A 25,228-nucleotide genomic window follows, 5' to 3' on the forward strand; every position below is an offset into this window, starting at 1 on the left:
CAAGTTTGCTTCGGCTCTTCATTTTTGTTCACCAAAGTTGTACAGTTTTTTGTGGCAATTATAGGTCTATATGTAATTTAGGCACTGGTGAAGTGAAGGATCGCCGGCCGCGGTGGCCGAGTGGTTCTAGGCGCTTCAGTCCGGAACCGCGCTGCTGCTACGGTCGCAGGTTCGAATCCTGCCTCGGGCATGGATGTGTGTGATGTCCTTAGGTTAGTTACGTTTAAATAGTTCTATGTCTAGCGGACTGATGACCTCAGATGTTAAGTCCCATTGTGCTTGGAGCCATTTAGTCAAGGATCATGCTGATGCTACACACAGAAATACATATAATTATGTTTACATTCCATGTAAACACAGCCCACATCATTATGGAGCCACGGCCAGCTTGCACAGTGCTTCGTTGACAAAATCGCTACTCTTCTGACCAGGCCACGGTTTTCCAACCGTCTGGGGCCCAACCGATATGGCCACGGGCCCAAGACAGGCGCTGTTGGTGATCGGCTGCTAGCAAAGGCACTCGCGTCAGCCGTCTGCTGCCATAGGCCATTAACGTCAGATTTCGCCGCACTGTCCTAATGGATACGTTATTCATATGTCCCAAATTGATTTATGATGTTACTTCACGCATTTTTTCTCGTCTGTCAGCACTGACAATTCTGAGCACACACTGCTGCTGTAGGTCATTAAATGAAAGCCATCGACCACTGCGTTGTTCGTGATAAGAGGTGATGTCTGAAATTTGGTATTCTCAGCACACTCTTCATGCTATAGATCTCGGAATATTGAATTCCTTAACGATTTCCGAAATGGAATATCTCATGCGTCTAGCGTCAGTTACCATTCCACGTTCAACGGCTGTTTATTCCCGTCGGGCGGCCATAATGACTTAGGGCATATTTTCTCATGAATAACCTTAGTACAAATGACAGCTCTGCATATGCACTGCCCTTTTATACCTTGTGTACACGATACTACTATCCTCCTTATATGTGTACATCACTGTCCTATGACTTTTGTCGCCTGAGTGTTTACTGGTAGAAAGGTATGAAACATGCAGTTCTTTCATTTTTTTAATGACTGTGAAACTTCTTGTCTTCTATGATGTCTAAGACCTTTAGGAATCGGTTAGCACCATGGAGGTAAGAATAGAGGGAGACGCCGTGACGTCACAGCTGTGAAGCTATGTGAAGCCGAGGGTAGCCATCTCAGTCAGACCAAAACATTGCTGCTGTAAGCTTGTGTGCATAGGCTTGTCGCTCGCTTTTGGAAGGATTTTGCGTTATTATGGTGACTTGTGTGGTGTTCGGATGTACGAATCGTTCTGATAGTGATGCGAAATCGAAGGGAATAACATTTCATGTGTAAGTTGTCTCGTTAAGTGTGATTTTACAACTTCATTGTGAATGAACGTGTGCTACATCGGTACTTGTACTATAGCGTGTTTTTCTCCTGTATGATTTTAATTTCCTAAAAATGAAAGTCGGAAAGCTCTGTGGGAGAATGTCGTGAGAAGGAAGAATTGGCGTGTGTCTAAATGGAGCACTATATGTTCTCAGCATTTCCGAGAAGAGGACATAGACCGAACTTCCCTTTCAATAGTAAGGCTCCGAGAAAATGCTGTACCATCAGTTTTCCCTACACACCCAAAACATTTGCGAAAGGTATGTTAATTCAAAGAATTAAATTCTTAGTTTTCAAGTTCACGTTTCAGTATAATACGTACGTATCGTCGATAATCGAAGTGTTGAGTAACTCACTTTCTCTTCATCATGTACCAAATTAAAAGCTAACACTACATTAACTGGCGTAAAGTACAGGCCTAAACAGGACACTGTGTAGATTTGCCATTCTATGTACCGTATTTCAGTAAATATTGGTGGTAATGAACAGTGTTTCCCATTAGTGTAACGTAACTGAAATGTCCCAGTACGTATTACAAACAAGATGTATTTATGGGGCTTTGGAGGGAGGGTATAGCTAACTTAGATTTCAGTTTCTATTATTTAGTTTGTGATACACGTTTATTACTGAATTAACAAAATTGTATCGTTTACATTGAAGACTAGCTATTCGTAATATTACACTAAAAACTATTTTTAATCAGAAGAGACGCGGAATTTCGCCTTTACGAGATTTTATTTTAAACAAAAACTTTGAAACAACCAATCTGATGACGTTACATGCGTATATGTTGCAATTAGCGACTGTAATACACGCAGCGCTATAGCACACTGGCAATGTTTTGGTCGGAGTGTCATGGCAGCGAGCCACGCCCCCATGGCTTCAAAACGTAGTACGGCTGGGATACGTAGCGCCACCTCCCCTTATTCTTACCTCCATGGTTAGCACACTGGACTCGTATTCGGGAAGACGACGGTCCAATCCTGCGTCCGGCAATTTAGATTTTCCATGATTTCCCTCAATCACTTCATGCAAATGCCGGGATGATTTCTTTGAAAGGGCACGGCCGACTTCCTTTCCCATCCTCCCCTAATCCGATGGGACCGATGACCTCACTGATTGGTCCCTCCCCCTAAATCAACCAACCAACCTATAGGAATCATTTCAGTAATTTTTTGTATTGAAAGATCTCATGGAGTTCGAATCAAATTGGTTGATTGGTTGATTCTCGGGAGGGGACCAAACAGCCACGTCATCGGTCCCGTCGTATTAGAGAAAAATGGGGTAGGAAGTCGGCCGTGCCCTTTCAAAGGAAGCATCCCGGCATTTAGCTGAAGCGATTTAGCGAAATCACGGAAAACCTAAATCAGAATAGCCGGACGCGGGTTTGAACCGTCGTCCTCCCGAGTGGGAGCCCATTGTGCTAACCACTGCGCCGCTTTGTTCGGCACCAAATTGGTCCACACACTGATGAGTGAGTATGCTTCTGTAGAGGGTGTTAGTGAAAATTGTTTCCTCTTATTGACGAACAAATATTCTATGGAGCTGTTTAAATCATATGAAAATAAAATAAACAAGTCTTCTGAATCCCGGTGATCAGAAAAGATTATCAGACTGCAGAATATTATGCGTACGTGATCAGATAACTTTTGTGAGATGTTAGGTTAAGTAATGCTGTAGTCTATCACATAGAGTCCAATTACACTGAAAAATCATTTTATTCCATATCTAGGAGAAGACAACATTGCATTAGAACTACTGACAGCCTTAGGAGAGACAGTCATGACAAGGCTCTACCATCGGGTGAGCATGATGTATGAGAAAGGTGAAATACCCTCAGACGTCAAGAAGAATGTAATACTTCCAGTGCTAAAAAAAGCAGGTGTTTACAGGTTTGAAAATAAATGACCTATCAATTTAATAAGTCACGACTGCAAAATATTAACACGAATTCTTTATAGACGAATGGAAAAACTGGCAGACGCCAACCTCCGGGAAGAACAATTTGAATTCCGTAAAAACGTAGGCACAAGCGAGGCAATGCTGATCCTACGACCTCCCTTAGAAGATAGATTAAGGAAACGCAAACCTACGCTTCTAGCATTTGTAGCCTTAGAGAAAGGTTTTGACAATGTTGACTGGAATTCTGAAGGTGGCAAGGGTATAAAACAGAGAACGAAAAGCTATTTACAATTTGTGCAAAAACGAGATGGCAGTTATAAGAGTCGAGGGGCACGAAAGGAAGCAGTGGCTGGGAAGACTGTCAGACAGGGTTGTAGCCCATCCCCGATGTTATTCGGTTTGTATCCTGACCAATCAGTAAAGGAAACAAAAGAGAAATTGGAAGAAGGAATTAAAGTCCATGGAGCAGAAACAAAAAACATTGAGGTTAGTCGATGGCATTGTAATTCTGTCAGAAACAACAAGGGACCTGGAAGAGCAGTTGAACGGAATAGACAGTATCTTGAAAGGAGGAAATAAGATGAACATCAATAAAATCAAAATGAACGTAATGGAATTTAGTCGAATTAAATCATGTGATGCCGAGGGAATTAGATTAGGAAGTCAGTCACTTAAACTAGTAGATGAGTTTTGCTATTTGGGGAGCAAAATAACTGATGATGGTCGGATATAAACTGTAGACTGGCAATGGAAAGAAAAGCGTTTCTGAAAAAGAGAAATTTGTTAACATCGAGTAAAGATTTACGTTTCAGGAAGACCTTTTGGAAGGTATTTGTATGGAGTGTAGCCATGTATGGAAGTAAAAAACGGACGATAAACAGTTTGGACGAGAAGAAAAAAGAAGCTTTCGAAATGTGGTGCTACAGAAGAATGCTGTACATTAGATGGGTAGATCACGTAACTAATAAGGAAGTACTGAGCAGAACTGGGATGAAGGGAATTTGTGGCACAACTTGTCCAGAAGAAGGGATTGGCTGGTAGGACACGTTCTGAGGCATCAAGGGATCATGAATTTGGTATCTGAGGAAAGCGTGGAGGGCAAAAATCGTAGATATGTGAACACTAAGCAGATTCAGAAGGATATAGGTACTGGGAGATGAAGAAGCTTGCACAGGACGGAGTGGCATAGAGAGCTGCATCAAACCATTCTCTGGCCTGAAGACCACAACAACAGCTAAAAATATTTCCTTTTTGCCAAAATTCTCAACCTACTATTCAGTAAATGTCGTATTATACCAATTACTTTAATTATGAGAGCCAAACCCAAGGCATCACATATTCGTTTTTCGTGCAAGGTATTACGTGCCAGCAGACGACAACGGGAAAGGTATCATTTCGAACCACTAGATGCCACATCTGTGCGCTGCCTGGTACGAAGATAATGCAATCTTTATCCGCTATTTGTTAATGCCTTAGAAGAACATTTCCAGAATAGTCGCAGCGTGAGCAGAGGCAGCGCCTCTGACGGCGGGTGCGGCAACTGCCGCTGGCGACAGCAGCCCGCTCTGGCGGCGGATGCGGATGGACGGCGGCGGTTCGCCAGTAGCGCGCGAGACTCCGTCCCGTGAAGTCAACCCGGGGCGGGCTCGTTAATAGCGTCCACTGTGTCCGCCGGTCACAACACCACGCTCCGCGGTCCTCGCTGACGGGACGACGAAGCGATCCGTCGACGAGCAGTTGCTTCGCAGGTGTAGGAGCAGGTCTCAGTCGCCCGGTTACTAGGTGCTGTCCTCCTTTGACAAGCGCGAGACTCTCTGGTAACAGGTCGCCGTCATCGGCCAGGTGAGTGAACACTATTAACAAATACAGCTCTCAGTATCTTCCGTAATCAAAAGCAATCTTCTTGCTGCCATGTATTTTATTCATTGCAGACGGGTTTCGCCTATCCACTTTAAGGCATCTTCAGTGGAATCGGGACTGATACAATTTTACGTTGATACGAGAAATTTGTAGATTTTAAATCACTTCACGTCCAGTTGTTTTCATACATTAGTGATTACGTATAGTTATTCGAGTTTTCTTCTATGGCGTCTGCGTTTTCTCTCACCTGATCACATGCTGAAGGTCGCACTATAATTTCACTCACGAATGATAAGCGCATTTTCAAGTCACGAATTTTTTCTTCAGATTTTCGTGTTCTTTGCGTCAATTGCTTGGATAACTATCACTCTTCTGTTGCTTATTGTAGATATTTTACCGAAAATTGTGATTTAAAGTTGTAACTACCGTGTGTTCACTTTATTCCTCTTGTTATTTGATTTCTTTGCGTATATATTGGCCAGGCAAACAAAAACTGGTCGTCTGTCGGTGAGACCACAGTGTCCTTGAAACTCCTATTAATTTATGATGAAAATTTTCTGAATGCGGTGCCGCGTCATACCGTACAACTGCCGTCAATGAATAACACTGACGTTTCACATACGGTTATAGTGTCATTAATTTCTGCCATTTTTCCAGAAAATTTTTGTGTGAAATATGTAATATCTTAAGACATTCGACACAAATTTATCTTGATTGCGATGTGAAGAAGCCCCTATGAAACTGCATTCGATTGCTGAACGACGAACCATTTCCCAATGCACGAAGAGTATAGAGAAAATGGTGATAATTTTGATTTTTGCTGGAGCCACAGTGATGGTGAATTTTTTCAGTAATGTTGCCGCCATTTGATTGTAATAATTTTTATTTCATTGTTATGCGATCTAGGTTTCGGCCTCATATCATTTCCAAGTTCATATAAACATCTTTTTGTACTTGAAAAACGCTAAAGGCCGAAACCTGAATCGTATAACAATAAAATAAAAATTATAACGATCAAATGGCGGCAGCGTCATTAAAAAAAGGTGAGAGATAGAAAGGGCAGTCTATAAGGGATGTTCCATTTCTAAAAGTGTAGGACATAAAAAGTTAAATTTTGCGAAATATGTAAAAATTCTTTCAGAAATAATCCGCGTTCAGGCGTATATGACGTTTCGTGATATCAGATCACATCATCAGGTTAACACCTACAGGATAAGAAACATGCGATCGACATAATGATAAAAAGAAACCATTCCTATCCTAATTAACTCAGCAGTATTTGACAACGAGTATGAAATACTCACATATCAGTAACACTTTAAGTCCAGGATACTGAAAGGTGGGGGCTCAACCTTCACAAAATACTAGGTTGGCGCATAAATTCGTAGTGTTTTGTTTTGCTTGTTGGTATTCCGTTTGCTATGGATTTATTTATCTATTATCACTTTTTATTTGTAGTTCACTGTTTCCTTTTTTAGCTTACATATTGTTCTTTTGTTGTTTCGGCATTGTGACTAGAGATGTGGACGCAAGAAAATGGAGTGCCAAGTGGAGAAGTAGGAACATTTCCGACATTTTCTTGTTTAAGTTCAGTAGAGGTGTGACAGCAGCGGATGCAGCCAGAAACACTGGCACCGTGTTTGGGGATAATGCCACTGGACAGAGTACGAAAAGAAAATGTTTTTCTCTTTTTAAAAACGAGCGCTTTGACATTAGTGACTCATTCAGGAAGACACGTTCAGGAAGACCAGCGGATTTTGATGAAGATCCTGTAAACGCGTTAATGCACAACGATTCACCTCAGTGTACTCGAGAACTTAAATGTGTTGGACTGTGACCATTCCACCATCGTGCACCCTTTTCAAGCAATGGAAAAGGTTCAAAAATCTGGTGTACAGGTACCGCATGCTCTAAGCCAAAAATCACAAAAACGAGCGGCTGGCCATATCTGCATCTCTGTTTGCCCGTCATAAATCGGCTTGTGTCGTTACTAATGACGAGAAAGGGTATCTGTAGAAGGAAAAAACAAAAAAAAAGGAATTATTGAGCCCAAGTTGAGCCCAAACCAAGTAGCAACTCCCCATACAAAGAAATGTGCGCATCAAAAAAAGGTAATGTCATGCATCTGGTGGAACAGCGACGGTGTGTACTACGATTTGCTTCCCTGAGATGCAACCATTACTTCTGACATTTATTACCAACAGCTGAAACATCTTGCAGACGGAATCTAAGAACAACGACAAGGAAGAACGCTACTCCACGATAACGCAAGCCCGGGTTCTGCCAGACTAACATAAGAGGGGACTTTGGTTGAGAGGTCAACTACCTTATTCGTCTGATCTTACAACCTCAGATTTTCACCTTTTCCACTCTCTATCGAAGAACCTTGAAGGACCTTCGTTTCCGGATGAAAATACGCTCCGAACATATCTCGACGAATTCCTCGTCTCAAATCCAAGTGATCTCTACAGTCGTGGAATCTAAAGTTACCCCACACGACTGTAAATAGAAAAGGAGCATATATTATTAACGACAAAAGTCTTTGTTATGTGTATCTGTCGTTTTTATTATTCTTACGGGAAACCCTTCGAACTTACGTACCATCCCAACAAAATGCTGTTACCAGCAACAAGCAGGGCGTCACAGATCAAACTTACGAGGTGAAAACTGATCAACGTTAAAATTAAACTACACAAGAACGCTTAAGAAGACTCAACTAGTAACGTTGAAAGTCCGATAGTTTAGAAAACTATGTACACCTGAAGATGTGGTTTGCTGTCACGAAATCGGTCGTCGTCCTATATATAAAAGTATACACAGCTGAAAGCGGTTTCTTTCTGAAACATTGATTACCTAAGCTGCATTTGCCCTAAACAAAAACTATATATAAAAGACTGCCAACGGGAAAAAATGGTTCAAATGGCTCTGAGCACTATGGAACTTACCATCTGAGGTTATCAGTCCCCTAGAACTTAGAACTACTTAAACCTAACTAACCTAAGGACACCACACACATCCATGCCCAAGGCAGGATTCGAACCTGCGACCGTCGCGGTCGCGCGGTACCAGACTGAAGCGCCTAGAATCGCTCGGCTACGACGGCCGGCGGCTTGCCACACTGGCGTCGTTGGTTCTCATCATACAGTCGAAATTAAGCGCTCTCGGTCTTGGCTAACATTTGGATGGGATACAGTTTAGAGCTGCGAGCGTTGTTGGAAAGGGCGAAGGGGTTGCACTCAGTGCTTGTGAGGACAATTGAGGAACTACTTGAGAAAGGAGTTGCGGCTCCTATCACGGAAAGTGACGGCGGTCGACAGGGAGGTGTGCTGACCACATGCCCCTCCATATCTGCTAATAGGCGGAGGAGGATGACACAGCGGTCGGTCGGTAGCAGAGTTTAAGATGAAGACATGCACACACACACACATACACACACACATACACACACACACACACACACACATATATATATATATATATATATATATATATATATATATATATATATATATATATATATATACACACAACCAGGTCTCGAGAAGCCAACGGTACCGACCGACAGTCATGTCATCCTCAGCCCATATATAACGTTTCGTCCCGATAACGTAGCATTCTTCGATCTGAAGCCGTTCGTTCGACAAATTAAACCAGTTATTTATCTGGTTCCTTATATTGTGATCATGAAAAGTAAATTTCTAGTGAGTGTTTCCGGATAGCGTGCTTCGTTATTTGAAAACGTCAGGTTTGAGAAATAAAAACATCGTTACAAAAATAGTGAAAACGGTTGCTGTTTTTCCTCTTCAGCGATATTTACAGAAACGGCTGCGGTGTTTCGAAGCCAATACCTGAAAATAAAAATCAGTCGTCTACCACATCTGGTATTACGTAGCGAGCGTTAGTTCGCTATAACTTTCAACGGTAGTAATAGGCTCTGTACGGCATTTATACTTCTTTATGCGCTCAAATCCATGAATTGCTTCACTAACTCATCCTATCTCTTTCCATTCTTTTTCTTTCTTTCTTTTTAGTGACCTAACTAAAAAATTTCGCTTTTTCACCGGGCCCCTATACTAATTCTTTACTTTCACGTGTAAACATCGCGTGATGTGTAAATATGAGCGAAAGCAAATCTGCAGTAGTATTGACCATACTGAAATAGTTTTATTGAAAATAAAGCTACGTAAATTTGGCATCTTGCTTATCGACCTCTGACTTAAAGGTAGCTATTAATTGACACATGTTTTAGTGAATCATTAGAAGGATCAAAAAAGTCCTGTCGGTATTTCGATTGCTCGATAACCAGAAAGGTGGTGAAATGAATGACATCGTTGCTATGCTAAGTTAGAATATAGTTTATCAAAAAATGGTTCAAATGGCTCTGAGCACTATGGGACTTAACTTTGAACTTAGAACTACTTAAACCTAACTAACGTAAGGACATCACACACATCGATGCCCGAGGCAGGATTCGAACCTGCGGCCGTAGTGGTCGCGCGGTTCCAGACTGTAGCGTCTAGAACCGCTCGGCCACTCCGGCAGGCTATAGTTTATCCGTCAACTTCAACCCGTATTTTTAAAGCACATCGGATGCCCTTGGAAATCCACACGAACAACATTGCGATCCCTAATAGTGAATCTTTTTTAGAACATCCCTCCACAGTCGCAGTGAACATCACACAACAAATTTCAGCACCCCACTTGCAGTTACGCGACTTTTACGCAATACATTTTTTTGGGCCCATTTAGGTTGGGACATCGTGGTATATTCCCGCTTCTGCCCCTATAGTTTCATGAAGTTTCGTTCGGTGGCGGTGCTATACGCAGCCTTCAAAATTTCGGTGCGTTCCAAGCAGAGGCCTGTCACTGCGTTCATTTTGGCGGAAGCATCGCAGATATTTACGCTCGTTTTCGAAGAGTCTAGAGAGACCTGGCAGCGAACAAAAGCACGACTAGTCGTCCGGTGAGGTGCCTGTCATCTTCGTAACAAGGTCGGGCAAACCTGTCCGATCTCCTGCGTGCCAGCTGCCGGCACACAGTTGTCTCTCCTGCAGTGCTGGAACGTGCGGACACTCTCACTAGAGGTGATCGGAGAGTCACAATTAAACATCTCGCTGCACAACTGGACGTCTCTGCTGTTACTACTGACACACACTTCCACCATTTGGGGTTCTCAAAGTTGTGTGCCCTCTGGATTCCTCGCCGCCTAACAGGCCATAAAGAGCGACGAAGGACCATGCGAAATTGCTCAGTGCTATAAGACTGAGAGTAACAGTTTTTCTCAAACATTGCCACAGTCGATGAATCATGGTTTCATCACTTCGAACCGGAAACAGAACTGTAGTCCGTGGTGTGATGCCACGCCATCTCTCCGAAGAAAAAATCTGCACCCTCAGCCGGTAAAGTGATGATGACGGACTTGTGGGACCCTGAAAGGGTCATTGTGTTTGGTGGTGTCCCTCTGGGTCCAACGATCAACTCTGTACTGCTCTACCTTCAGGTAACTGACGAAACGACTTTAGTGTGTATCTCACCAAAAAAATGGAAAGGAACTTTTGTTTCTCCAAGACAACGCAAGGCCTCACGCAAGTCTGCGCACCCGAAAGGAGCTCAAAAAACTTCATTGCTACGTTCTTCCTGATCCACCCTGTAGCCCGGATCTCACACCCTCCGAATTTTATCTGTTTGGCGCGATGAAGGATGCACTCTGTAGGGAGCTGTGCGTGGATGACGACGGGGAGGTCATTGATGCAGCAAGACATTGGCACTCGACCGAATAGTAGCGGCTCCGGTAGAGAGGCATGCGGATACACAGGACCTCCCAATAAGGTCGTCGCACTGAACTTCGATAATGTTGAAAAATAGGGTCTTTCAGTCAACAGAGTACGGATAATGTGGTGTATTGGGAATCTGATTAAAGCCAACCTGCTTTCACAAATATATATATATATATATATATATATATATATACGTTCTGCAGTACTTAGTGAAGCCACTTGTATATAGGAGGACATAATATAACGTTCAGCTTTTTAACATGATGCAGAACCCCTCTTTTGCAGTGTCTGCAGCTGACATTGGATGAGCATCAACCAGACGCTTGACGCCAGACTCACGAGAGTTTTGTAAGCTACTTCAGTTGTGAGTGGACTGCATTGCCTTAGAGTACTTCGAATGGTCCTCAGTTTATTGACTTGCCGTCTTGCAGCTTTTTGCGATTGATCGACTTTTAAGTCGCTCAATACACATCGTCGTAGACATTTTATTGATGTGATTACTCCCAGTGACTTTCGTGTAAACATAAAATAATGGCGAAATAGCAGTACTTCTTTCATTAAAACGTTCAATTCAATGTTTCTTCAGACATGCATGCATGTCCAAAGGAACAGGTACCGCAGCGACAACAGCCATCAACATTACAGGAAATGTATTCGCACTCGCGAATACGAACCACATTTGGCTGTATATTGTAATGACGACAGCGAAAATTTCTGCCGAGCCGGTACTCGAACTCGGTCGCGAGCGGCCGTTTTACCATTAAGCTACCTGAGCACGACTCATGGGCAGATATAAACTTCCATGCATTCATACCTAGAGAAACGTTGCATCGTACTCCTTACAACACAGGCCCTGTTGTCTCGCATTACTTCTCCAATATCAGACCCTCTGCTCTCAGTAAATATTTTCTTCCCATAAGAGATTATATATAACGTATGAGTGTAGGTTGCGACACATGGATGGCGACTTATGGAAGTTTCGATCCGGCAGTGATTCTTGCTCTGATGGCCGAAGCGGTTAAGGAGACCGGTCGCATAAAGCGAAAAATCCGGGTTCGGGCCCTGTCGGGCGCTGTCGGGAGTGGCCGGCGTTTGGATGGGTGACCATCCAGGCCGCCATGCGCTGTTGTCATTTTTCGGGGCGCACTCAACCTCGTGATGCCAATTGAGGAGCTACTCGACCGAATAGTAGCGGCTCCGGTCAAAGAAAACCATCATAACGACCGGGAGAGTGGTGTGCTGACCCGACACCCCTCCTATCTGCATCCTCAGCCCAGGATGATACGGCGGTCGGATGGTCCCGATGGGCCACTTGTGCCCTGAAGACGGAGTGCCCTGATCTGTCCCAAATTTTCGTTGGCGGCATTCCAATATAAAGCCGAAGGAGTTTCATACTCGCAACTACATTTCCTATACAGTAATTGTACTTTATGGCAGTTAATGTGCAATACCGTACTTTGGTTCATGTTGACCACTTGATGATCGTCTGTACGTCTTCACGAATTCGCTGCAATAATCTAGCGTTGCGAATTCCGTGTATATCATCGTCAGCGATATTTTCATTTCAGTACTCAGGAAGACGTGTTTCTTCACATGGAGATGGAATAGTTCATTGTGTTCCTTTTGACCCTCTACTAAGACAAACAAAAGAATACTGGACACAGGAATTAAAACTTAATTCGAAATAAATTCCAGCAGTTATTTGCTGCGCGGTAAGTGGGTCTAGAGACGTTATTGAGTTTGTGTCAATCACCTCCTCCTCATCCTCTTCCCCCTCACTCTGTCAGTCTTCTCCTGATCCCACTGCCCACCTTCACCTTGCCTCTCTGTTCATCTCCATCTGGCCCCTCTCTTGTCCTCCTTCCCCTTTCTATGTCCCTCCCCCCTCACACTGTCCATCTTCACGTCATGCCATTCTCTGTCTATTTTCTCGTGTCCCTCTGTCTGTCGACCTCCTCTGCTACACTCTTTCTACCTTCATCTTCCTCTGCCTGCCCCTGTCCATCTCTCCCTCTTTCCTTCCTCTGTCTCTCCCCTATTTCTCCCTTATCTGTGCTCATCTCCTCTCCCCTCGCTATCTCTTCATCTTCCCTTCTCAACGTAATCAACGTCTCTTTAATAGGATGCTGGTAGTTCTTACAGCTACAGTACTTTTTATGAGTTTGATGTGGCCCGCCACGAAATCTTCTCTTGAGCCAATGGCTTCATCTTTCAGCTCTATTCATGTTATGTATATCTGTTAATCCTTTCTCGTGAGGATCACACAGTGGATAACAATGCTGAACATTCGGATGAACAACGGTTCTGTGAGCCGCCACTTTTATCGTGCTGTATACAATATTATTCAGCTGCCCCTACCGCTCTCGTTTTATGTGAACCGCAGTATTATAACTGACCTTCATAAACTACATTCGAGATTTTCATATTCTCTCACCCGCTAAGCCCAAATTATCAGTACTATGTAAAAAGTGAACAAGCCCTTTTTGTAGGGAATTTCATGTAATTATAATTTGTACTGCGGTGTGTTTTCGCTAAGGGCCGTAGTTTCCGAGTTATCCAAGAGAAACTAGCAAAAATGACATTCAAATGCTCACCCACTGCCATACGCAACCCCCAGTGGCCAGCATTTCTAGTATGTTGTTCATGGCACTCTCTTTGAATAAGTATTTGCGACTGCATCAATTGCTTCCCACGTTCGATACTATTTAGTCTTCTCTGACTGACCTTACTGCACCACCAGCGTAGTCAACCACATAGAAATGGTAGAAGTGACGTTAGTGTAAATTTTATTTCACAATTTTGAGAATTTTAACAGCATAAAATATACAATTCCATCTTTGTATTCGTCACGATTTCTGACTGTGAAACTATTGCTCTTATAATGGTTAACTTTGGATTTAATTGACAACATAACTCGTTTTGGCGTGACGCTTACAAAAGTTGCTCTTTCTTCATTATCCTCACGGACATGTTTAGATTAATAATGTTGACGATGTAGACGACTATGCTGGTGGCGTAATAGTTCAGTCAATGGACACCGAAAAGGTCGAATGTCGGGAACAGTTCACGTAGTCGGAAATTTTTGAACGGTGGTAGGAGAGAGTGTCACGAACAACATACTAGAATTCCGGACTGCTGAAGGATGAGTGTTGGATGAAGGTGCGTTTGAAGGTCAATTATTTACTTTTTTTTAAGTAACTCGAAAACAGAGGGCTCCAGTGAAAACTCATCTTCTGACAAAATGTAACTATATTGAACGTCACAAAAAGTCCTATTCATTTTTTCTGTAGCACTAATAGTTTGTGTGTAGCGAGCGGGAGAATATGAAGGCCAGTTGTAACATTGCAGGCTGCATTAAAGGAAAGCGGTAGGAGCAACTGACCCATCCTGTATATCCTTACAATTCTTGCGACGAATCGCAACCAGGAATCTTGTTTTTCTACAACTAGTTACTAGCTGGTCGATCCCGTTCATGTCGCTTCTAAATATTTAGCGCTTTTTACTTTTGCTTGTGATGGCTCAACAATCTTATAATGCGACAGTAACCGATGCCTTCACCTTTTTACGGCGAGTACGTTACATTTGACGAGGGTGTAATGTACGTCCCAGCGCCAAGCATCGGAGCACTGATTCTCTCTTGCATTTCGCTACAACTTTCTGAAGTTGCGAATTTTTTGTGTACTACAGCATGATCGTCGAATTGCATCACCAACCTTCCGCCATTATGCACCGCATAATTTGTATACCTTGTGATCAAAGCCCGTTTAGGTTCAGACTACTTCCGCCCGGTAAGACAGTTGTCTTGTATCTATTGGTTACATTAATTTTAAACCAGTCATAATATCCGGTCCTGTACTGATGTTCAAATGTGTGTGAAATCTTATGGGACTTAACAGCTAAAGCCATCAATCCCTAAGCTTACACACCACTTAACCTAAATTATCCTAAGGACAAACACACACACACACACCCTTGCCCGAGGGAGGACTCGAATCTCCGCCGGGACTCCTGTACTGAAGTTTTATTTTTTGTTACGAGACAGTTCGGAAATGTGTGTAACGAATTCTGAAAGCCAAGGAATATGACGTTAACTTAGTCACAAGCTTCTGGGTCTCTTTGTCGAATAGAGCGACCTGAGTTTCACAACGCCAATAGATAACTATTGATTCCTGGAAAGGGAAATTTCGCAGTCGAGAAAGATCCAGAAAATGAAACAGAACACGTGTTGCTTTATTCTACAAGAGACTGGAGTGAGCGATACAGACTCATCGTTAATTGCAACTGTCTGACATTGCTTCTTGAAAACAGGAAGGAACTGAGAGTTTTGAAGTCACTTTGGACACTTGTCAGCTCCAACGTCCTACGGTACACCGAGGACCATTCAACCACTCCAACATGAGCCCCGACTAGAACACGCTCTTCAGAAAGTCCGTGGTGCTCACTTCTGTATCCAACAGACCTGTCATCATTCGTGCAGCCCTTCCTTGTAAAAGTACGATAACCGTTCTTGGACATGGCTGGTATGAAATGAACATTAAAATGAAAATTAAAATATCTGCAGGAGTGCCTTTTGAAACTTAAGTGACAGCTGCATTAGTTTTAATTTTCATTTAATACTGAACAGTCCAAGTCCTTGTAACCATTTATTACAAGGATGGTTATACAAACATTATCTGGTTCCAATGGCTCCGAGCACTGCGCGACTTAAAAGCGGAGGTCATCAGTCCCCTAGAACTTAGAACTACTTAAACCTAACCAACCTAAGGACATCACACACATCCATGCCCGAGGCAGGATTCGAACCTGCGACCGTAGTCCAGACTAGAACCGCTCGGCCACTCCGGCCGGCACACTATCTGGTATTTATCCCGTACACGTGATCAAGTTTTTACTAAGCAGTCTCCTTCAATTTTCGCAGTTTTCTACGATAGAATCGGAATATGCCACATGTCTTACCTGTAAATAGCTCTATGTCATCGTTAGATTTTTTATCCCAACCTACTGTAGTACCCAAGTAGTTGTATGAGCCGACCGATTCCGGTTGTTATTCATTAGCCGGCCGAAGTGGCCGTGCGGTTAAAGGCGCTACAGTCTGGAACCGCAAGACCGCTACGGTCGCAGGTTCGAATCCTGCCTCGGGCATGGATGTTTGTGATGTCCTTAGGTTAGTTAGGTTTCACTAGTTCTAAGTTCTAGGGGACTAATGACCTCAGCAGTTGAGTCCCATAGTGCTCAGAGCCATTTGAACCATTTTTTTGTTATTCATTGTTATTGCAGTCGTAGAATATTATGCCTTTGCGTTTTCTGAAAACGATAGGAATCAAATCTCCATGCGGCGATTGCGATTTAAGTGTTCTGCCGTTTCCGTGAATTTCTTTACGTAACTGCCGGAATGGTTGCTGTTATACTACCAATCACATCCGTACCTAACTAGAACTATAAGTACGTGAATGACTATAGGTGTAAGTACGTTTTCTGTTCCTAAACTGCAGTGCTGTATGCTCCTTATACTTGTGAAACTGGTCCGCAAATGTCTAATTGTTATAAAGAGCACTCCTTGCTTCAATGGCGCACCATCCCAACGTGCACAAATGAAATACGTAGGAGCAACGCCATCCACATTCTGTGTATAAGAAAAGATTGTGAAGAAGATTCGCATTCAGAAATTGGTCCATGGGTTCATGGTAGTCTTTCTGAACACAAGCAACGTCTGAGAGGCCGATTGTGATTAGCACTGAGAGGACAGCCCAGTCACGTATTTCGAGTCGGGAAATGGGCTGATTTTCAGCAAGGCAAGTGTCCACGCGATGGGTGAGACGACTTTTGGATCATCACGGATTGTCAACACGGTGACCATTGTTCCTTGACCATAGGAGTGGAGAGATATGTGGCGGTAGTGATGTGTCCAACGACCACAATTTACACAGGACCCACGCTGTACTGGTTCTATGAACAACGTTATTGTGCACTTACCCTTGTGTGGAAGCTCAAAAGACGACACATGTTGCCAGTTTGCATCGTTTTCACCAAACGAGACTGGCACCTAGCTCGATGGTATGGGTTGTCTTCGAGTGAACAGCATGACAATGTTTGTTTCGCATAGCAGGTGATTTGGACAGCAGTGTTAAACTTGTGAAGTGCTTGCAACGGTAGATGTGTCATAATTTGCCCATTTCATATATAGCCCATTACTGATCTGACCTATCCTGATACAGAGGTGTTCGACTGTTTGCCCTGCCCAGAATTTAGTTCAGATCTCTCACCCAGAGAAAACACCTGTTCGTGCACTGTTGAGAGACCAGCACACCACCACTCGCCAGCCACCATGACTGATGAAAGAATTGGTTCAAATGACTCTGAGCACTATGGGACTTAACATCCGAGGTCATCAGTCCCCTAGAACTTAGAACTACTTAAACCTAACGAACCTAAGGACATCACACACATCCATGCCCGAGGCAGGATTCGAACCTGCGACCGTAGCGGTCGCGTGGTTGCAGACTGTAGCACCTAGAACCGCTCGGCCACTGCGACCGGCCCATGATCGATGAATTCCGGCTTGGGGCTGAAGTTGCATGGAATGACGAACCACTATCATCCAAGCTCAGTTTCAATTTATGCAAAGGCTTGTTAAACCCGTTGCTGCTGCCGGAGTACTCAGTTCTGTGTGCTGAATTTCGCACCAATAAACCCCAATGGCCGGCCGATGTGGCCGAGCGGTTCTAGGCGCTCCAGTCTGGAACCGCGCGACTGCTACGGTCGCAGGTTCGAATCCTACCTCTGACATGGATGTGTGTGATGTCCTTAGGTTAGTTAGGTTTAAGTAGTTCTAAGCTCTAGGGGACTGACGACCTTAGATGTTAAGTCCCATAGTGCTCAGAACCATTTGAACCAAACCCCAATGACCTACAATTCGGTCATGTATTTTTGACATTAAGTTGCGCAGTTATAGGTAAATGAAATAATTTGATGCTATTATTGGTCTGGAGACCCCATCTGGGATGATTCGGCTTCCCAGTTCAAATCTTTACGTTTGACAGTACTCCGGCGACTTGTGCACCCATGATGATGAAATGAAGCTAAGGACACCACAGTAACACTGTCCCAGAGCAGATAAAACCGACCCGGTCAGGATTCGAGCCCTAGATTTCATGTTTTAGAGGCCGCAATATGTAAAATTCCGTTAGTTAGCTAACCTCCTTGTGTTACAATCTCAATGGCCAGGACTCTGTTACTTCTACTACGACTTATACTACTAGCCTTATGAGGGCACTGACGCGCAGGAACGATTTTAAGGTCTCACACAGACAATGCCACATTATTTGAACGTTGCCATAAAGTAAAGAGATGGTTCGCGCCATTGTGTGGTACACATTCACAATATCACTTCACTCTGTTTCTACGTACCTGCTGTCCGCGAAGGACCATATACATTCTTACACCTTTTATTTGTTTTTTAAAGTCTGTAATTCAAAATGTCAACACATCCGGATGACGGATTAGATAGGAGACAAGCCGGGATCAGCATTTATGGCCATTACAGTAGCGCTGTCCCGTGAGAAAGGATTATGCATTTTAATTTTTTCTCTTCTTTCTTGCGCGGGGAACAGCGCAAGTGGCGCCTCGCGCGGGTGGTTGTGTAAGCAGCGCCGCGCTCGCTGGTGGTGAGCGGCGGGTTGCCGTCAGTCGCGCGGCAGGCGTCGCTAGCGGAGGCAGCGCAGTGGGTAAGCGGCAAGTTCTCACGCCGCAGCGCGATCGCTAGAGGAACCGGCGTGCTGAAATTGCGTCCACTGTCCATCTCGCTAATCCTACCGTCACTCGGCGTCACAGGGCGCTGAAAACTTCCAGCCGGGCTCCGTGCGTGAGTACTGAGAGATCAAAAACTGATTTTCGCGCACTATCGAAAAAAAATTACTGCGATAAAACGTACTTAAGTATTGTTTTTACAGTTATACGAACAATTCGCCTAAATCTCAAATTCTCATACGTCGGGCTCTTTCCAGTCACTCGTTCCCAATAACTATGCATTATATATCTTCAAAAATGTTGTGGACAGGTTGCAGTGCTTTTCTTAAAGTGAAGATTGAATTTATTTGAAATTAACCAAGTTTTGCCTCAATTCTGAGCACTACTGTACAAATTTAGCGTATTTCCGACTACAGTTTTATACATGTGAATCACGACAGTAAGCACCCCACAATTGAAAAAAATAAATTGTCAGTATAAAAATATGGACTGGTGCCTTGTATTTTAGCATCGCATTGCATAAAAAGTTTGTTCTATGGCTCCCTGTGAAGCTCACAAAACATTTGGAAATTGAATTGCGAGGAGGAAATTGTTGTTGTAGCCCATCATAGAGTTTTAAAAACAGCGCCTTAAGCGAAACTAGTGAACATAAAATGATATAATACAGCACTTGACTCCGTGATATGAGCCATTAAGCACAGTATATTTCTCAACAGTTATAAATACATTACGCCTCTTACAAAATAACTTACTAACAGTTTGCTGTGCTTCCTACAAAATTAATATATTGATATTTTGAAGAATCAGCCTAAGTTGCGAAAAGTTTCTGGTCTTTACCAGGGTTCAGCCAAATTAATCTAACTTTCTTCAGAAGCCTAGAAGGCTAGATTAATTTAGCCGGAACCTGGAAAAGACAAGAGCATTTTTCGCAACTGAGGCTGATTCTTCAATATATTAGTCTATCACAGTTGCTGACGGGGCTGAAATATGCTAACAATTCCTACAAAATTGCGCCTACAATGATTACATTAATCTCACAAGTAATACGTTCTCTGGAACACGAAACTTGGTGAGGGCTAGAACGTTCCTTGCGGTATATATCAATAAATTTTTTCTAAAAATTATAAACAAAAGGATTTTTTCGCATCTTTCGCCCTTTTCCCATCATTCAGCGACTGCCTGAGATTCGATATCGTAGCCTTATAATTGAAATTAATATTTTAATAGGACTAGGAAAAAATATGTAAGTAGATCGTTTTATCGAAATCTGTAGTTCTCTTATCGAAAAAAAATCAATAAAACACACACACACTCCTCTTCTCTTCAAGAAAGATGTTAGTTCCTGATGTTTTCTGAATGAACGTAATTGCACTATTAACTACCCCCGCAGTCTAGGCCAACAGTATTTCATCCACGCATTAGCACTTCAACGCCTGACCTGTTCCTCAAAGGAAAATAGCATTAATGGCCTGCTCTTTCCACGTGGATTTAGAGGTGGACTTACCAACGATGGCAGTCTAGTTTAAGCTTGTTTTTAGCATCTATGTCACGCATTCTCCAACACCAAACAAGTGTTCAGTAGTGTTCAGAGCGCTCTGATGTGATCGTCTAGACAATCCGAGCATTAAACGTGTTCGCAGCAACTTATGTAGTGAGTTTTTACTTAATTGTCTGTGAGGTGTCATGACTGATGATGATGGTGAACCAGAAATTCTGCACAAACAAGTGAGAGACATAATTAGCAGGACACACCTTTTGTCCAGTTGCAATGACTGTCCGTATCGCGACCTGATCGGAACGTCATCGTTCCGTAATCGGACCGTAACCAATCTTAAAGCATACTACTCCTAACAGCAACAATTATTAGTCCCAAAATGACGTAAATACTGGTGAAATGTTATTCAATACATTATACTTATTCTAAAATGAAAATACTATAGTCTCCCGGGCTTTACTCGCAAGCTACATAGAAATGAGCGGGACCTTTCCTGTAGGCAATTTAATTCAATTCAGCTTTTCACTGGGATATGTTTTCGCTGGAGGGGTTGCGGTTTTCTCTTTATTTAACAAAACGTACAAAAGTGACCTTCAAACGCACCTCCGTCCAGACTCATCCTTCACCACCCAGTATTTCTAATATGTTTTTCATGCCATTACCTCCTACCACATTTCAGAAAAGCATAAACTATTTCCACTATTGGACCTGTTTTGGAATCTATTGATTCGGCGATTACGCCACCAGCATAATCGGCTACTTTGTTATCATCTTTAATTTAAACGCGTCCGTGACGGTAATGAAGGAAAAACGACTATTGTAAACGTTACACTTGAAACGTACCCTTAGAAAACTTAATGAATTACTATGCTGATAAACCTCTTACATTATTTGATTTTAAAACAGCTGAGCAAAACTGAACGTACTCAGACATTCACTAAACTGACACAATATTTTTAGCGCAACGAAATCTGACTTTCAATGATCCCTACAAAAGAAAGGCCCTGACTAACATTAACCTATACCTTTCACAAATCACTTACCTCACAAAAATCTTCGTTCCTCAAGCTACTGCAATACAGCGAGCGACACTACTGCCAGCTAAATAATTAGCAAATGAAAGATTTTGATAGAGAACAAACAATGTATTTACCTTAATAGTGTTCTAAAGTCATTATATATATAATCAGTTCATGATATCCAGTCTTACAAATTTACTGTCTCTGTCCAGATCATCCGCTATCACAACTCCGCCATCTCACTCCCCACATCCAACTGCGCAACGCTACGCGCTGTTAACAGCCAACTGCCCAACACCACAATAGCCAACAACAATGCAAACCAGCCACATACAACACACAGCACAGCCAGTGGTTTTCATACAGAGCACTACGTGGCGTTACCAATATAAAAAACTAAACAGCCTACTTACATAGCCCCCATGCTCCCCACAAAAAATTTTACGAATTGTTTTGGGCAGTGGCCAATACAGATTTGAAAAAAAATTCATAATTACAATAACAAAGAAATCAAAAATGGTTCAAATGGCTCTGAGCACTATCGGACTTAACTTCTAAGGTCATCAGTCCCCTAGAACTTAGAACTACTTAAACCTAACTAACCTAAGGACATCACACACATCCATGCCCGAGGCAGGAATCGAACCTGCGACCGCAGCGGTCACGCGGCTCCAGACTGTAGCGCCTAGAACCGCACGGCCACTCCGGCCAGCCAAAGAAATCAAATGCACACACTTATCGATACAATGTTGGTCAAAAGCAAAAATTTTCTCACAGTCCATAAAGACAGTCCTGATCGTTCATCACAGTAAAATTGCAGTGTTTTTCTCAAACTCGGAGCAGTAAAAGAAAATGCACACGGAAGTAGTGGATTTCCATGCAGTCTTGAAGAAGTAGTGTTGTCCTTCCAACGGAAAGACAGTGCTGACTGACTCTTGACATGCAGACAGGTAATGGGCCACAACAGAGCAAACCCACAGGAGAGTCATTCGAAGTTTTGAAGAATATTGGTAGGTAGGTCGTCACAGAGCAGACCCACTGTAGTCCTGGTAGAGATTACGGTATTGGTGGACCACGAGAGGTGCAGATCCACTGCAGGCCTTGTAGAAATAATGGTATTGGTGGGCCATCAAAGATGCAGACCCACTGTAGTCCTTGTAGAGATAATAGTATTCGTGGGCCATCAAAGATGCAGACCCATTGTAGTCCTTGTAGAGACGGCCAGCAGCCATCTGTTGCGACTGCGCAGGTGCACAATCACCATCGTAGAGTCTTGCGCAGAATATAGCAAGTTCATAAACCACCGTAAGTAGGCTGTTTAGTTTTTTATATTGGTAACGCCACGTAGCGCTCTGTATGAAAATCACTGACTGCGCTGTGTGCAGTCTGTGGCTGGTTTGCATTGTTGTTGGCTATTGTAGTGTTGGGCAGTTGGTTGATAACAGCGCGTAGCGTTGCGCAGTTGTAGGTGAGCCGCCAGCAGTGGTGGATATGGGGAAGTGAGATGGCGGCTCACCTCCAACTGCGCAACGCTACGCGCTGTTATCAGCCAACTGCCCAACACTACAATAGCGAATATTCCAACAATGCCAACCAGTCACAAACTGCACACAGCACAGTCAGTGATTTTCATACAGAGCGCTACGTGGCGTTACCAACATAAAAACCTAAACAGCCTACTTACACACTAAAATTAATTACGTTGACAATTCGATCCAAATTCACCCTTACAAGCACAGTAATAATCAGAAGGATTGACGAATACAACAACGTAATTGTGCTTTTAAAATTGGCAGAATTGGCAGGTAAAATTTACACTGGCGTTAATTTTACAATTTGTAAGTGGTCCACTAAGATAATGATGTAATAAGGCCAGTTAATCAAGACCATAAAGGGGTTGAACATGGGAACTAATTCGTGCAGTCCCCAATATTTGTGTAATGCTAAGAGAGAGCCGTTAGCAACATACCAGAAACCCTGACCGGTGGGAGCTGAGTGTGGGAGTAATGGTGATTTTGAACGTCACATTTATACGTATTTCCTGAATATAGCGTAAACTGCGGCTTCTAGCGGAAACATATCCGAATACAGATTTTAACTAAATTAAAATCCATATAAGAAGGTCATGCTCGTTTTTGTCTGTACGACTAATAGCTTTCGTGTAGCTTGCAAGAGAAAAAAAAAAAAAACACGTGTGTGTTTTGGATGCCAGAAGTAATATTGTTGGTCGCATAAAATAAAAGCGGTAGGGAGAGCTGAATCGCCTTGTATATACGATGTGGTCAGAAACACTCTGAAAAGCTTGGAATGGTGTTGCATGGTACGTTGTGCTGAAAAATGATTATTAAGGAAAAAAGATTCGATTCGTTGCGACGCTTCCCGTTTAATTACCATTTAAGTTAGTCAATGAGGCCGTTTCGAGAGTAAATTGAAGCGGCCCGCTAGAGAAAGTGACGTCAATCGTGTTCTTAGTTTGGTTTCCTAAAACCAAACATGAAAACAATAAAACAAATTGGAAGTTGGACGGTAATAAGGATCGACTCCAAGCCAAAGGTTGAGCAGTCTCGAGGTCTGTCATCTTTGGTATGAGAACAACTCTCACTAATTGTATCTGGAGTGCTTGAATTTGCATGCATGCGCAATGGTCTGATTGTCTGACGTCAATGATAATTAAGTCTGTTTAACGTACTGCATTTTTTTCTTAAGAATTATATCTCAGCGGAACTTACCCTGCAACACCCTTACAAACTTTTCCACTGTTTCTCACCACCCTGAACATATTAATCTTTGAGATTTCCCCAATACAAATCTTCGTCCAACATAACAGTAATTCAGAAGTTTTGATATATTAGATATATTAGAACACAAGTATTCTCTCGTCAAGTTGTTCTTCCATGTTGTCTCATACAGGTTATTCCTTCCATCTTCACTAAGTTTTGTCATTATGATCTGTACTCTTTGGAATCAGACCGTCGTGCCTCATGCTCTTCTCCTTGTTACATACGTTTCCTGTCTCACTATAATTCTTGTTTCTTCCGTGTTTCTCAAGTGTCGATAGCACAGCAGTATTCTTCCATCAAACGCTCCACATTCTTCTTCTTTTACTTTCCATTTTCTCCAACACTTCATTATTTATCTTTTCTTTTCTTTTCTTGGTATTCGTAGTGGTCTTCTCCAAAAGATCCCTCTAATACTTTGAGCTTATCAATACGTTTCCGATTAATTACCCATGTATCTGCTCTATACGAGACTATTCGTACAGTAGAATCCCGCAAATCCGAACCCCGGTAATCCGAACATTTGGTTAATCCGAACATGAAAAATGTAAGTCGAAGTGTTATTCCACAGACGGCCCCTGCCAGGCAGACTACACTCAAGACACCCCTGTGTACCATATAACATACACAAGCACGTGCAGGCGCAACCAAGAGGAAAACAATTCTTCAAAATAAACAGAACTTGCTAGAGACTAATGCGATCCTTTTCCTGCAGATGTCGCGTCACAGACACAGGGAAGTTGGAGTACTCCGCCGGCTTTATAAGGCCAGCGCAGCAGCAGTACAGCGTCGCTGGGTGTGATTTTTTTATCTCTTGCGAACAGAAACCAGACTGTAGCCATGTTTTTTAATTGTGTGTCTACTATCTTACTTGTCTGATTCCTGTGTATTTTATTAGCATTGCCAACCCCTTTGCTTTATGTTTTAACTTTCCACAATTTTCCGCCGTTTTAAAATTTAAGTGACCGTTTTATCGCCTGCTTTTATTGTTCTTTTCTTCTTACGTTTTAAAAAAGTGTGTAGGCTGTAGGGCAGCGTACTAAACTGCTGCCAGCCCGCCCCCTTCGGTGGGAATCGAAATTCAATAAAGGGAAAAAAGGAAAATCCCTACAGCCAGTTACTCGCCAATCTAGGACCAGCTCCGACGGACCTCACCGACACTCTTGATGAATAGTTGTCTACATGTTATTTGTTTTACTTTGTGTGTACATAGTGATTGTTCGAGAAGTGTAGTTCAGTTTCAATAAA

The 25,228-nt window shown here is 42.8% G+C and overlaps 1 protein-coding gene across 1 annotated transcript in view; it reads left to right on the plus strand.

Moving 5' to 3' along the window:
* Positions 1-4,930: 4,930 nt before the first annotated feature.
* LOC124551002 (connectin-like) overlaps positions 4,931-25,228 on the plus strand; it is a 750,563-nt gene continuing 730,265 nt past the window's right edge. Inside the window, exon 1 of the mRNA XM_047125840.1 lies at positions 4,931-5,148. The gene's annotated coding sequence lies outside the window, so the exon portion shown is untranslated. The remainder of the gene's footprint in view (positions 5,149-25,228) is intronic.

Source organism: Schistocerca americana, chromosome 9, assembly GCF_021461395.2.
Source record: "Schistocerca americana isolate TAMUIC-IGC-003095 chromosome 9, iqSchAmer2.1, whole genome shotgun sequence".
NCBI classification, from domain to species: Eukaryota; Metazoa; Arthropoda; class Insecta; order Orthoptera; family Acrididae; genus Schistocerca; species Schistocerca americana.